Here is a 12,710-nt window from a genome sequence, read left to right on the forward strand (position 1 = left end):
CCTCCCCAGCCACCCGCCTCTGCTCCCCACCCCTCCCCCTTTCCGATTTAATGATTAAGAGCTAAAGAGCATGGAGACCTCCAGAGCAGAGGACAGGCCCTGCTCCCACCCACCTCCCCCACCCCGCTCCTTGCCCTTTAGGAAGACAGCTTATGGGTTTTATCATGGGGGCAAGTTTGCAAAGTCTTCCTCTTATCAGCTGCCTGCAGCGGCCTGAAGGGAGGCTGGCTGCTCCTGGAGGGGACGAGCCGGGCCGAGCTGGGTGGCTCCACACCGCTGAGGGGCAGTGGCACCAGGGAGCAGGAGACCAGGACTGCGGGTGTTCTGGGTCACAACTCGTCCCAACCTTAGTTTTCCTCAGGGAAAATTTGGGGCGAGAAGAGATCCTAAAGGCCGTTAGGGAGCAGAAGCATTTTGTTTCCTGGCTCTCAGTGAGCCCTGAGAAGGTCACACAAGCTGTGGGTGGGGACAGCGCAGACCCCAGCTTTGGACCCCCTCATCCACTGCTCTTTCCCTCCAACTTCTTGGGAGATAACTTTAAAAAAATAATGTAAGTAGCAGTGTCTTCATCTGCCTTCCCAGCTCCCTTCACCACTGAAAAATCCTACAAGAAATTGGAAGTGGCTTCAGACAATCTCTGGCCTTGTGCACGCACAGGCCTGGGCGTGGCATGGGGGTGGGGTGTCCCTGTGTCACACCACACGGAAGGGAGCCAGTAACGCTCTGCAGTCCTCCGACTCTTCCCACGGTGCACCTGGGCATGGCGTGTGTGTGTGTATGTGTGTGTGCGACAGTATTCTTTAGGGTAGAGAGACCCTCAGAGCAGATGTGTCCCTTGACAGCTCAGGGAGGAGACCTGCCCAGGCCAGAAGAAGCCCCCTTACTGCTCAGGGAAGGAAGGACAGCTCGTCCTCCTGCTTCTTGGCACCAAAGCCACTGGCCTGCCACCGCTGGGGTTGGGGGGTGTGTGGGGGGTGCACGGTAATCAGATTGGGATGACGAGTTTCAGTATAAATCTCATCTGTTCTCTGCAGAGCTTCGAGGCTTTAGAGGATTCACTTTCCTTTCAAACAGAAAGGTTTTAGAATTATTCGGACTCTCAAGATTCATTTTTCTTTTCAGTTGAATTTTCACTTTTCCCCCCTCTGCCTTTTTTTCCTATTTTTTGACACTTTTCACTCATATATAAGAAAAAAAAAGTCCAGGGAAGAATATCAGAAGGCAGTTTGTTGTTTTGTTTCCAATGCCATTTTTTCAAAAAAACAACAACAAAAAAGCATACTGGGAGCACATCTGGACATTTCTGGGGAATGTGTGGGCCACTGCTCCCTGGACCTCCCTGGCTGTCTTGGAAACCCAGAAGCCACAAAATGAAGCTCTCCAGTGGTTTCCATGGCAGTCATTCCCTGGTCAAACCTACTGCCTCAGTTCAGGACTGGCTTTGCAAAGAAAGCCCTCAAACCTCATTGGCATTGGCTAGGGTGACCATGAACTTGAGGGGAGGGGAACAGAGGCAGCATGGGGTCAGAAATGAGTGAGACGGAGTCAGAATCTTGAAGATCTTGAAGTGGGAGAAGCATGTGTTGCAGCCTGAGCTGCCCCATTGCCTCTTCTCTGTTCTGCCACTGCCCAAATCTAATCCCTCCCTGTGACCCTGGGCTGGCCTTAATGCCTTGCCAGGATGGGATGTGGGACTCCTAAGGTGAGGTCAGAAGCATGTTTGTAGCATCTTGGGCGCTCCCTCTTGGGACCCAGCAACCACTATAGTGTGAGAAGCCCAAACCACCCAGAGAAGCCATGTGAGGGTGCTCTGGCCGACCATCGGCCACGTGAAGGAACCGTCTTGGATGTCTACAGTCTGGTCCAGCCTTTGGATGTGACCAGCCTGGCCTCCATCTCCCTGATTATACCCATGAGAGACCCAAGCAGGAGCTGCCCTGTGACCCAGGCAGCAGCCAGTGGGCACCGTGTGGTGTTTGAGTTTGGAATGGTTTGTTACACAGCAGCAGTTAACTAGAACAAACGATGACAATTGTGTCCCCAGGCCCTGGCCCGGGGAAGATGCTGAAGGGAGACGGGGCTGGGCAGAAGAGGAAGAAAAAGCAGGAGCACAATCTACTAACCACAGGCAAGGCGAAGGCCTGGGAGGGCAAAAGAGAGAGCGGGCGGGCAGTCCTGCTGGGCCCCAGGGCTCTGACGCGCTAGGGGAAAGTCTCCATCTCCCTCTCCTTTTTACTAAAAGGATGCTTCTCCCCGTGCAGTGGTCTGAAGCATTCGCCGTGGGGGGAGCCCCGCACCCCTCCACCGTGGAACCGAGCATGAGCAGATCTGAAGGGAAGGGAGGTCAGCTTTTGGAGTGCTCAGGGTGGATGTGGTCATGGGCAGAGGGCCGTGAGTGGAGGCTCACATCCAGAGTCTGGAGGCTGACAGGAGCTGGGGGCCCTGGGCACCCTGTCAACACAGAGCTGGGCACAGGAGCAAGGAAAACCAGCAACTTCAAAGGCCCTTGTCAGGGGCTTTCAATCTCTCTCGCCCAACAGGCTCATTATTTCCTGCTTTCTTTTCCTTACTGCTCCATTACATTGTGTTCCCTGGCATAGACCCTCCCTCATGGTTTAATGACCTCTTTGGGGACTGGAGATCTGAGCTCTTTCTCTTTTACTAAACCTCCCTTTTGGATCTGGGCTCCCATTTGGACCCATGTATAGTCTGGTTAACAGGCATGCCCTCCTGGGCCTTGGCCCTGGTCTCTGTGGCTGAGGAAGGGGATTGCATATAACCCACCCACTGCTAATCATCTTCTCAGAAGGAGCAGCAAAGAAGAGATGCATTTTCCTTGAGCAGACCGAATATGAAAGTTTCATGTTGGAGAGTTGTTCATATCGCAGGAGGTATTCCTCTAAATGTCCACTTGTGCATTTAAATGTAATATGATTTTTAAAAAAATAACCAAAGTGGCATTTCTTCAAGCCATAATTTATTGTGTAAAGTGAGAGTGACAGGTGTTCATTAGCAGGAGATCTAGCGGAATGTGCCTTAGTCTAAAGACAAAGAGTGCCCTTGATTGATTTCTTATAGGAAGAGACAGTTTTCTACCTTCTGAAGTTAAAAACAAACAGCAAAAGAGATGAACAAATCCAGGCTTTCTGCATTTAATTCACTTCACCAAGTCTTTTTCAAGAACCCACGTTTGTCTAGTGGAATATGCTGATAAAGGGTTTCAGATCAGTAGACCAGGCTAGGGAGAAAGCCATTTTCAAGACTATGACAGGGTGATACAAATTTTACTATTTTAAAAGAGTGTAAGATGAGACAGAATTCTTTAATTCTTTATTCCACACCATTTTTGAAACAATGGGCTGATAGTCTTAGGTCTCAGCAATGGAAAATAAAGTTTGCCAAATTATCTAGAGAAAAATGTCTAGATCTGGAAAGATTTTTTGGTTCTAAGTTAAACTTCTGCCTCAAGAAAATTCATTATTAGGGTAAATCAAAATGAAACCCAAACAACTGAAGTAAAACTAACCAGAAAAAAAGACAAAAACCAAACCCCCCCAAAACCCAGCAACAAAAGCAAAAGAAAAGAGAAGGAAAAAAAAAAAAAGGCTTTGTGGAAGGAAACCATGGTTATAGTGGACGGGAATAGGAGCTTGACTCTATTTGATTCAATCCAGTAGTGTTTATCAAGTGCCTACTGTGTGCGGCAGAGCGTCAGGTTCTGAGGATGTGGAGTTAGATGAAGCACGGTCTTTGCCCTCAGGAATCTGCACTTGCAGCATTTGCACAGGATCAGATGTGCATTCAAACACCAGGAAAGGGCCAAAGAGAGCCCTGCCCTCTATGACCTTGATGCTGTGCTTCTGGATGGGGCGCAGCGTGGAGGGGCTGTCAGTGCTCAATGTGCTGGGTTGTGGGGTGAGGGGGTGGGAGTGGCTGGGCAGGTAGAACCATCTTTCCCAGCACATCTGCTGGAGCTTAAATTTCATTAAGGTCTCTTTTTTCTCTTCCCACCGTCAGTCTAGCACAAATAATTAAAGCCCCCTGTCCATTATCTAAATAAAATACAACCAGAGAGTGAAAGCACAGCCAGTCCATCGAGAGCCAGCTAAAGCTGGGTGAGACCAGTAATTCAAAACAGGTGAGCAGCATGGCAGATACTGTGCACTCAGCATCCCAGGCTGACCCAACCCCTGAAACTTGCTGAAATTTATCTTGAAATTCCCCAGAACTCCTCAAATAACTTCTGTAAAGGGCTTTTGTACCACAAAGTCATAAATAATGTTTTTTAGGTATTTGCTCCATCTATCCAGCAAATGAATTAGGTGAGAAGACATGAGCTCAGTGGCTGAGCTGCGGGTGGGGTGGGATGCCATGGGGGTGCTGCTCACGGCTGCAGAAAGGAAGAAGGGAGAAGCCGCACTTCCCTCTGCCACACTTGGGGGTGGGGTCGAGATAGGGCTGCTCACGGAATTTGGTTAAACAGGATGGATTTTAATTTCATGGCTCTACAAAGAGGTGGCTGAAGACTGCTGTCAAGAGACGTAGCTCTGGTAAGTAATTCGAGTGATACTTTTACACCCAACGTTTCTGGGCAAGAGTCCCAAAGTTCCTGTCCAGAGAGCTACAGATGCTCTGTGACTGGCTTCTGTGAAAACTGAGGGCTTTATTCACTCACCCACTCACTCATTCATTCATTCACTCACATTCAACAAATCTATCTAAAGGCATCATCATGGGTCGGTGGGAGATATAACAAGATAAAAGATGTAGTTACATCTCTCAAGGGACGTAACTACATCCCTTGTTAGCAGGCAGACAGGAAAATACATAAACACCTAGGACACAGTGTAGAAAGGGATACGCATCTTGGACAGGTGCAGGACTTCGGAGGACAGTGAGATGACTTCCGCTCCTGGGGTCTGGGGTGACGGGAGGGGGCAGGATAGGAGATGAGAGGATTCCTAGAGCAGGTCGTGATGAGCACAACCGTGATGGATTTGTTTATTTATGGTGGGGTGGGGGCAGGAGATGAAGGAATCCTCAAGCAGTGATGTTGAGATCATTTCCTAGGCAATCGAAGTCGAACCTTGAAGTCTGAGCATGGCTGGGAACTGGAGAAGAGTAGGGGAGTGAAGAAGACATGTCTGCTGGAGAGTGTCATGAAGGAAAATCACAGTATCACATGCTGCTGCCAGATGGGGACAAGGGAAGGTGGTGGGGGGGGGGTTGGAGGTGAAGGAGAAGAAACCAGTGGGGAGAGGCTGAAGATGCAGCAGAGGGACGGCCTGCAGTGCTGAAGTGTGAGAAAAGGGGGTGTACAAACCCGTGGAAGGAAGGAGTGAGGGAGAGGTGAGTGGGTGCCTGGATGGACCTGGAGAGCGAGCGGGGGAGGCTGAGAGAGCTCCTGTTTTCATGCTGGTGAAGTCAGTGGATAGAAAGGGTGCTTTGGGGACTGGGGAGGTGTGTGATGTTTTGCATTTGCTTGTGTTTTGTCCCTGGGGCCAAGCGGCACAGCTGGAGGAAGCACCAGCTATTCGGTCCCTGCACAGTGGAGCTCTGGATTGGGGGACTGCTTTGCTTGTCTGTGGCAGGGAAATGGACTTTGTGATAGGGTGCTGGCTGAGTGACAGAGTAGGAGGGCAGGTTTGTGTGTGGACAAGAGCCCTGTGTTGGGGATGCTCTGGAGGTCCTGCCTTGCTGTTCTGTTTTTCTCAGTGGCCTCCTGTCGGGCTGTTGGTGGATGTCTGCATCCTCCACAGCACAAGGTTACAGGTGGTGCTGGGCGACATCGCTCAGGTGCTTATCACGTTCTGGTTGTCATCCTAGAACATGAGAACTAAAAGGGAGCTGAGGGACCAGGTCTGCATCACCGCCCAGCCGGAGAGGCTGTGAGGTTTCGGGAGGGAGGTCGTGGTGGCATTCGAGGGGCACTTCTCACCCTTGCAGAGGGGAAGTACGACTCAGAGGGGCTCTGGGACCCTCACACAGAGCCATGTCTGGGAGGCAATCACATATGGGGGGCCAGCACCTGGCACAGAGGAGATGCTCCAACAGTTGTGGACATGAAAATGTGAGGACATTAGTTACTTACATTTTGATGAGAGAAGGAGCAAAGGTTTTGGACTCAGGGCTTGTGATTTAGTTCAGGTTTTTCTCACTGTGCCCATAGCCTTTTTCCTCCAAATATCATGTTCTTTAATTATTTTGTACCATAAAGAGCTGGGTGTCTTCCTTAGGCTCCTTCTCACAGTTCCCGAATCTTCCCCCAGGCCTGGGGGTCTCAGTACTCGCCGGGCACTTCGAGTGCCCCAAGTTCACTCACTCACCCGCCCTATTCGTTCACTCTGTCCTGTCTTCTGTTCACTGTGTGTTACTCACTCACTGTCCATTCAGGTACTTGATAAGTGTCCGTCACAAGTCAGGTGCGGTAGAGGAGAGAGGCTTTCGGTGTCTGGGGACAGCAGTGTGCCGACGGGTGGCAGCACACCTGGACTTCAGAACTGGCCGCAGACTTGTCCCCTCCTCGGGCTCACATCTTGCTTTGGCCGCAGTGAGACAAGCAGAGGCTGCAGAGAGCTGTGCTGTGGGACTGGTCCTCGCTTATGTTTCCGAAACCCTGGGTCTGCTGCCGTGTGAGAAAGCCTGGGCTGCTTCTGGTGACGAGAGACACGTGGCCCAGCCGCCTGTGTCATGCCGGCCAGCAGCCTGCCCACAAGAGAGGCGAGCCGTGAGCTTGGAGCTGTCTGCTTCCCTGCAGCTGCTCCCCGACACAACGCTCCTCCTCCCCGTCCTTGAAGGGCTGTGATAAGTGACAAACTCATGTCTTTCCGACCCAAATCGCCCTCTCACCCAAATGTACCATACTTAAAGCCTAAAACTAATCCTGCAAAGGCCAGCTGTGGATCTCACTTACGAAGCTCACACTTGCTCTCTTGCAGTGTCTGGGAATCAAGTCAGCAATAAACATTTCCTGGAGTCCCAGGCACAGAGAAGACGAGATGTAAGGCGCGGGTGGTCACGCCGGCGCCCAGGCCCGAGGGGAGTGGGTCAGGAGGAAACACCAGACGCGCCCGTATTTGAGGCCAGCACTTATGGAGGCTCCCTTGGGGAGTAGAGGGGAGAGAATATCGGGGGAGGGCGGTGTGGCCGACTGCTCTGTGTCCCGCCTCTGCAGCCCCCTTGCTGATTAGTGCTGAGCTGCTGCTGTCTGCACAGGTGCCAAGAGAGTGTGCACGTGGGGCCGGAGCTGCTCCATGAGGGCAGGAGCTTGACTGGACATGCTCCATCTCTAGAGGGCAATGCCTGGGGCTGTCTCAGGCTCTGATGATTTTATTTTATTTTTTATTTTTTATTTTTATTTTTTGTCTTTTTCCGTGTTGCCCCCGTACCGGACCGGGACCGGCAACGGGACCGCAACCCTCGGCGCTGCTCCCGCGCCTCGCTCAGCCAGTGAGCGGGAACCGGTCTGTATGTGGGATCCGAACCCTCGGGCGGGAGCGCCGCCGCGCTTCCCAAGCAGCGCACTATCCAGTGCGCCACCGGGCCGGCCCAGGCTCTGATGATTTTAAATGGCTCATCTTAGGAGCCAGAGCAAGTACCTAAACACGGAGGGCTTCCAAGAGAAGCCTCCGTGAGTGATTGCCATGGACCTGGGGTGGGCGAGAGTGGTTTGGAATGTGGAAGGAAGCGAAAGGAAGTCCTTGTTTGTTTCTCTGCTGCTGTGTTCTGGAGACCACGCTGGACACATCCATGTGCATTACCTCTGTGAATCCTCACAGTGCCCTGATGGGAGTGCATGATTATCAACCCCACTCTGCAGATGAGGAGCCTGAGGCTGAGCTTTCAGTGACCTGCCTGGACCACACAGAGAGGAAGTGATGGCTAAGGGTCTGGACTCCAAAGCTTGTGTGCCATCCAGCAGAAGAAGCAATGGCCAGTGGGCAGCTTTAGGCACACTACTGTGCATGCGTTCTCCACTTACCAGGGACAGGAATATAAGCAGTGTGAGACTTTGATCACCTGGGATCCTCTAGTGTGGGGTTTTGTGAATCAGGCTGGCTGGTCAGCAAGCACAGGCCACCTCCCACTGTGACACAGGTGCAGGGCAGCCTGGACACAAGAAGTGCTGTGCCTGAGTATTTGGGGCAGGGTCACTTGTGCCACTTCTACTAACATTGTCACAGAAACTCCAGGTGCTAAAATGACCCCCCTTTTTTTTCCTGGAACTCTCTTGGCCACATTTCTAACGTCAGTCTGTTCTTTTGGGTCATCTCTCTTTTTCCTTTAGTGAGGGTACTGATATACTAAACAAACAAACCAGCAGACAAAAACCTTGATGAGATGGGCACTGCGCGAGTGGAGCTCTGGTGAGCTGAACCTTTGGCGTTGCGTGTGGCCTCTTGTGGCTTGGTGCTGGCTGAGGCTGGGCTCTTGTGTGTCTGTGCAGCATGTAGGATTTGTCACTGCCAGCTGAGGGGACTGTGCATGTCTCCTGCTGTGTGTGGTCATGGTTGGGATGAAGGGACCCAGCAGGTTGATCCCCTGCTGATTTCCTGTGGGGGCAGTGGCACTTGAACAATAGGATTTCATGGGGCAGGGCCACCTCTGATCTGCCTTGGTATCTGTTTTGCTCAGTGAGTCCCCATCTGTGTGACAAACACTGCTAAAGGGAGGCCCTGGGCAGCAGAGGGGCAGGAGGAAGTATTTGGAGGTGGTCCTACCCTTCTGCGTGCGTCTTCAGTGAGCCAGGCCTCTCTGGTCACTAACCAAGAAGCTAGCTGTGTCGCTCTTAATCCTGCCAACTACACCAATTGTGGCACTACTGCTAATGTCTGGAATCCTGCTCACAGCACCAATTGTTTAGCTACGTGACCACGCTAGTTCTCAGGCTCTTTTACCTGCTGGTAATCCAGCTGACTGGGCTAATTGCTGAGCTAAGACTGGGTCTGGAGCTTCCAGACCCCTCAAGCCCATTGTCCAGACTCGGTCACAGACCCTTCATATGCCAGGCTGGGTCACCAGACCCCACACATGCCAGGCTGGGTCACCAGACCCCTTCATGCAGGTCAATGAGCTAGGTAACTGGCCAAAAGGTCCTTGGAAACCATAGGTTGGAGAGCATGGTTGCACCGGGTGGACACCCGAGGCAGACGCCCATCCACCTGCTTCACTAAAACTCCTCTCTCTTTCTCTCTCTAAAGAACACAAGAACAGCAACAAAATTAAAAAGATATATTGGCCCACATGCACACCGACTGCACACACACACACACACACACAATTTGCTTACAATGGATGTGCTAAACCACACCCAACAGGACCCGAGGCGAGGGCCCTGACCAAACTATTCTATTTTCCCAACACTGGCCGAGCGTGGCCACCAGCCTTTCGTTTACGTGTTCATCACATTCCTTGTTTATTCCTCCATCCCTCCCACCTCCCTCCCTCGCTCCCCTCATCCATCCATCCTTCCAACCATCATGTCCTTGTGCAGGAGTCATGGGGGAAATACACAAAGCCAGCTTCTTCCTTCTTAAGAGTTTCCCATCTTGGAAGGGCGATCAGACAAATGCACACCTAGAACATACGGCAGAGCACGCCTCGTGTGCACTCTGGGAAGGGGTCCTGCTGACGTGGGTCGGGAAGAGGGGCCATAGAGTTGAACCTGGAGGGAGCGGGGAGGGGATTTCAGATAACATAGGTGACAGGATCAGCCTGTTGAGAAAGAAAAATACAAGAGAAGAGGTTGGAAGGGGGATAACCTTGTTCAAGGGAAGGTGAACTGTGAATTGTGGAGTAGAAGTGAGCAGGAGGTGAAGCTGGGGGAGCCGTTGTGAGCCAAACTGAGGTCAGGACTCAGCGCGGGAGGCAGGCAGGGCCCACCACGGCTCTGGGTCGGCGTGTGGCGTGTCCGGAGCTATGCTTTGGGACACTGTGCTGGCAGAGACGGCCCTTCTCAGACAGCCGTGGGTGTGTCCACAGCTGCCCACTCCAGACCCTGGGAGTCTGGGATCCATGCCAGCCAGGCCGTGTCCCTGTCCCTACTTTTGGCAGTGGCTGCTCAGTACCCCACACATCAAGGTGGGAACCGGATGAGAAAGCAGCACCAGCATGGCCCGAGGATCAAGTGATGGGGAGCCTTTAAGGAAGAGAAACACCAGCCAGAGAACACTGCAAAGCCTCTGGGAGGCAGAGTTTGAGGCAGCTAAACGCTGTCAGTGACAGCGAGGCACCCACCACTCTCGACTGTCCTTTTAATAAAAGGTCAACATACTTTTTATGGTACTTTCATGAGTGTTAAAAGATGTTTTTTTCTGGTCTGGCCGGTTAGCTCAGTCGGTTGGAGCATGGTGCTGGTAACACCAAGGTCCAGTGTTCCATCCCTGTACCGGCCAGCCTCAAAAAAAAAAAAAAAAAAAAGATATTTTTTTTCAATAATTTTCCCCTGCCCCCATGCCTTAAATGGCCACCATTAAACATTCTTTTGGTTTATAGATTACAAGGCCCCCAGGCAAATGTATCAGCACTGAGAACTGTGCAGTCCCTCGCACCTCAGGACAAACGAATTCCTTAGGTTTGCAAATCCTGATGCTAACAGCTTCTGAGAGATTTAGCACCCAGAAGTGAATGGACACGAAGTATTCTTTTAAAGACATAATTAGCAAGCATCCGCTGTGTGCAAAGGTCTAAGTTGGGGACAGGGCTGGGGAATCAAGATGAACACACCTCAATTACTGTGCTGTGGAAACTCAGAGGGGCCTGCAATCCAGCAGGGAATAGCAGAGCTGACAGTGGGCAGATGGTGAGCATTGTCTGTCAAGCACTGTTATGCTTTTAAATGCGTATCTCACTTGAGTGCATTAATATCCCCTTAGAAATAGTGCTAGCTATTTTAGGATGCAGAAACATGTGTAAGCAGAGCTGAGAGTCAAATGAAGGAAGGTTTAGGGAGCTGGGCAGCAGGTGGAAAAGGGCAGGTGCAGATTTATCTGGCTTCCATCTCCCATGGGCAACTATGCGTTTTGAGGTGGAAAGGCCTGTAAGATACTACCCCAGTGGTGAGACTGGTGGGAGAAAAGCCACTCAGATCCTGAGGCAGGCCAGAATGGTGTGGCTAGCCATCGGGGACCATGTCTCTTCCAGCCCAGCATGTGCTTGGTGCGTGGCAGTCTCCAGGAAATGGTCTCTGAATTCGTTCTTCTTTTCTCATCAGTAAATTCAGGGACTAGGACCCAAAGCAGCAACTGTGGAGGTCTACTAAATTTGTAGGGTTAACTCCATCGGATTGAGCCTGGATCCCTTTCCAGATGGGATCTGCCAGCTCTCAGATGTGACAGAGGGTCAACTGAATTGCTCCACTTGGGTGTCATGGTAAATTTTGATGCAGCCCTAAAACTGGGTTGAGAATAAAAGGCTCCCCTGGTGGATTCTGGGAGGATTCGTGTGTGTGTGTGTGTGTGTGTGTGTGTGTGTGTACACATGCTCAGGCTCAACCAAGCCCTCCCACTCCCATGCCAACATGGGCGGCTTTGCCTGGAAGGTCGGTGACAGTCCAGCCTCCCATTCACAGGTTGGAGAAAAGGCATTCATCTTCTTGATGTGGCAGTGGCGGGGGAGGGGGATTTGGGACTGGAATCCCTCCAACTGGGACATCCCTGTGAGCAGAGAGATCCTTGTCTTATTTGGTGGTGTGAATAAGTTTTAGTTTTCAAGCCCAGGGATTAAAAAAGTCAGGTGGGCTTAAAGAAAACCAAGTAGCATTATAAAAAGCATCTTACTCTTTTTATTTTATTCTCTTTTTGGCCGAGGTGGAGGGGACTCAGTGCCCGTAGAAGAACTTCAAAGTATGTTCTGAGAACAGACGCCCATCTTCTTAGCAGGAGGTGGCAGAGTGGGCAGGGAGGGGTATCTCATGCTGCAGGGAAGGCAGGCCCGGCAAAGTCTGAACTTGTGAGCAGAATGTAATCTGTGCAGCCAAAGGCTTTTATAAACTACTGGCAAGCTGGTGAGGCCTCCACTCTCTCTTCTGGAGTCCTCCTTCTTACCTGGTGTTCCTCCCTACGCCGTTCCTCTGCTGACCTGGGCTCTGAGACCACAGGGTGGGGCTAACCCAGAAGAGCCAAGATCCAGAGGCTAGGCAGGCCCACAGGGTCCCTCTGGGAAGTCCAGGTCCCATTCATCTGGAGTGAGAGCGGCAGGACTGGGAGTGAGGACAGATGCAGGCGTTAAAATAACCATTTAGAGAGACTGAGGACAAAGAGGCCAGCGGTAGCCACACACCACGCCGGGACCCCTGCTGTCTTGTGAGCAAGCCATACACTTTCTGCCCCTTGCCTGGCTCCAGCCTTTGTCCCACCTGGACACCCAGCAGCTCCAACAAAGTCCAGCCAAGTGTCAGTCCCACGTAAGTTAATGCCCAATCTTCTCAACTGATCCAGGCATGACACCCCGGCCCTTGAGGGCTGTAGCCCCTTGGGAGGGAGCTGCAACGGTCCTGTGCTCTCCAGTCAGGTCTCAGGCTAAATGTCACTTTTTCAGGGAGGCCTTCCCTGACCTAAGCCCTCGGACACAGTCACTCATCTGACTTTTTCCTATGGTGCGTCCTGCTTTCGTGCATCTCCTTATCTATTTACGTGCATGTCTGTGTTTCCGTCTCACTTCCGTCAAGAGTGAGCCCCGAGGAAGGAGCCACCCTCGCCCGCTCGCCCACC

Source organism: Galeopterus variegatus, unplaced genomic scaffold, assembly GCF_000696425.1.
Source record: "Galeopterus variegatus unplaced genomic scaffold, G_variegatus-3.0.2 Scaffold438, whole genome shotgun sequence".
Lineage (NCBI taxonomy): Eukaryota > Metazoa > Chordata > Mammalia > Dermoptera > Cynocephalidae > Galeopterus > Galeopterus variegatus.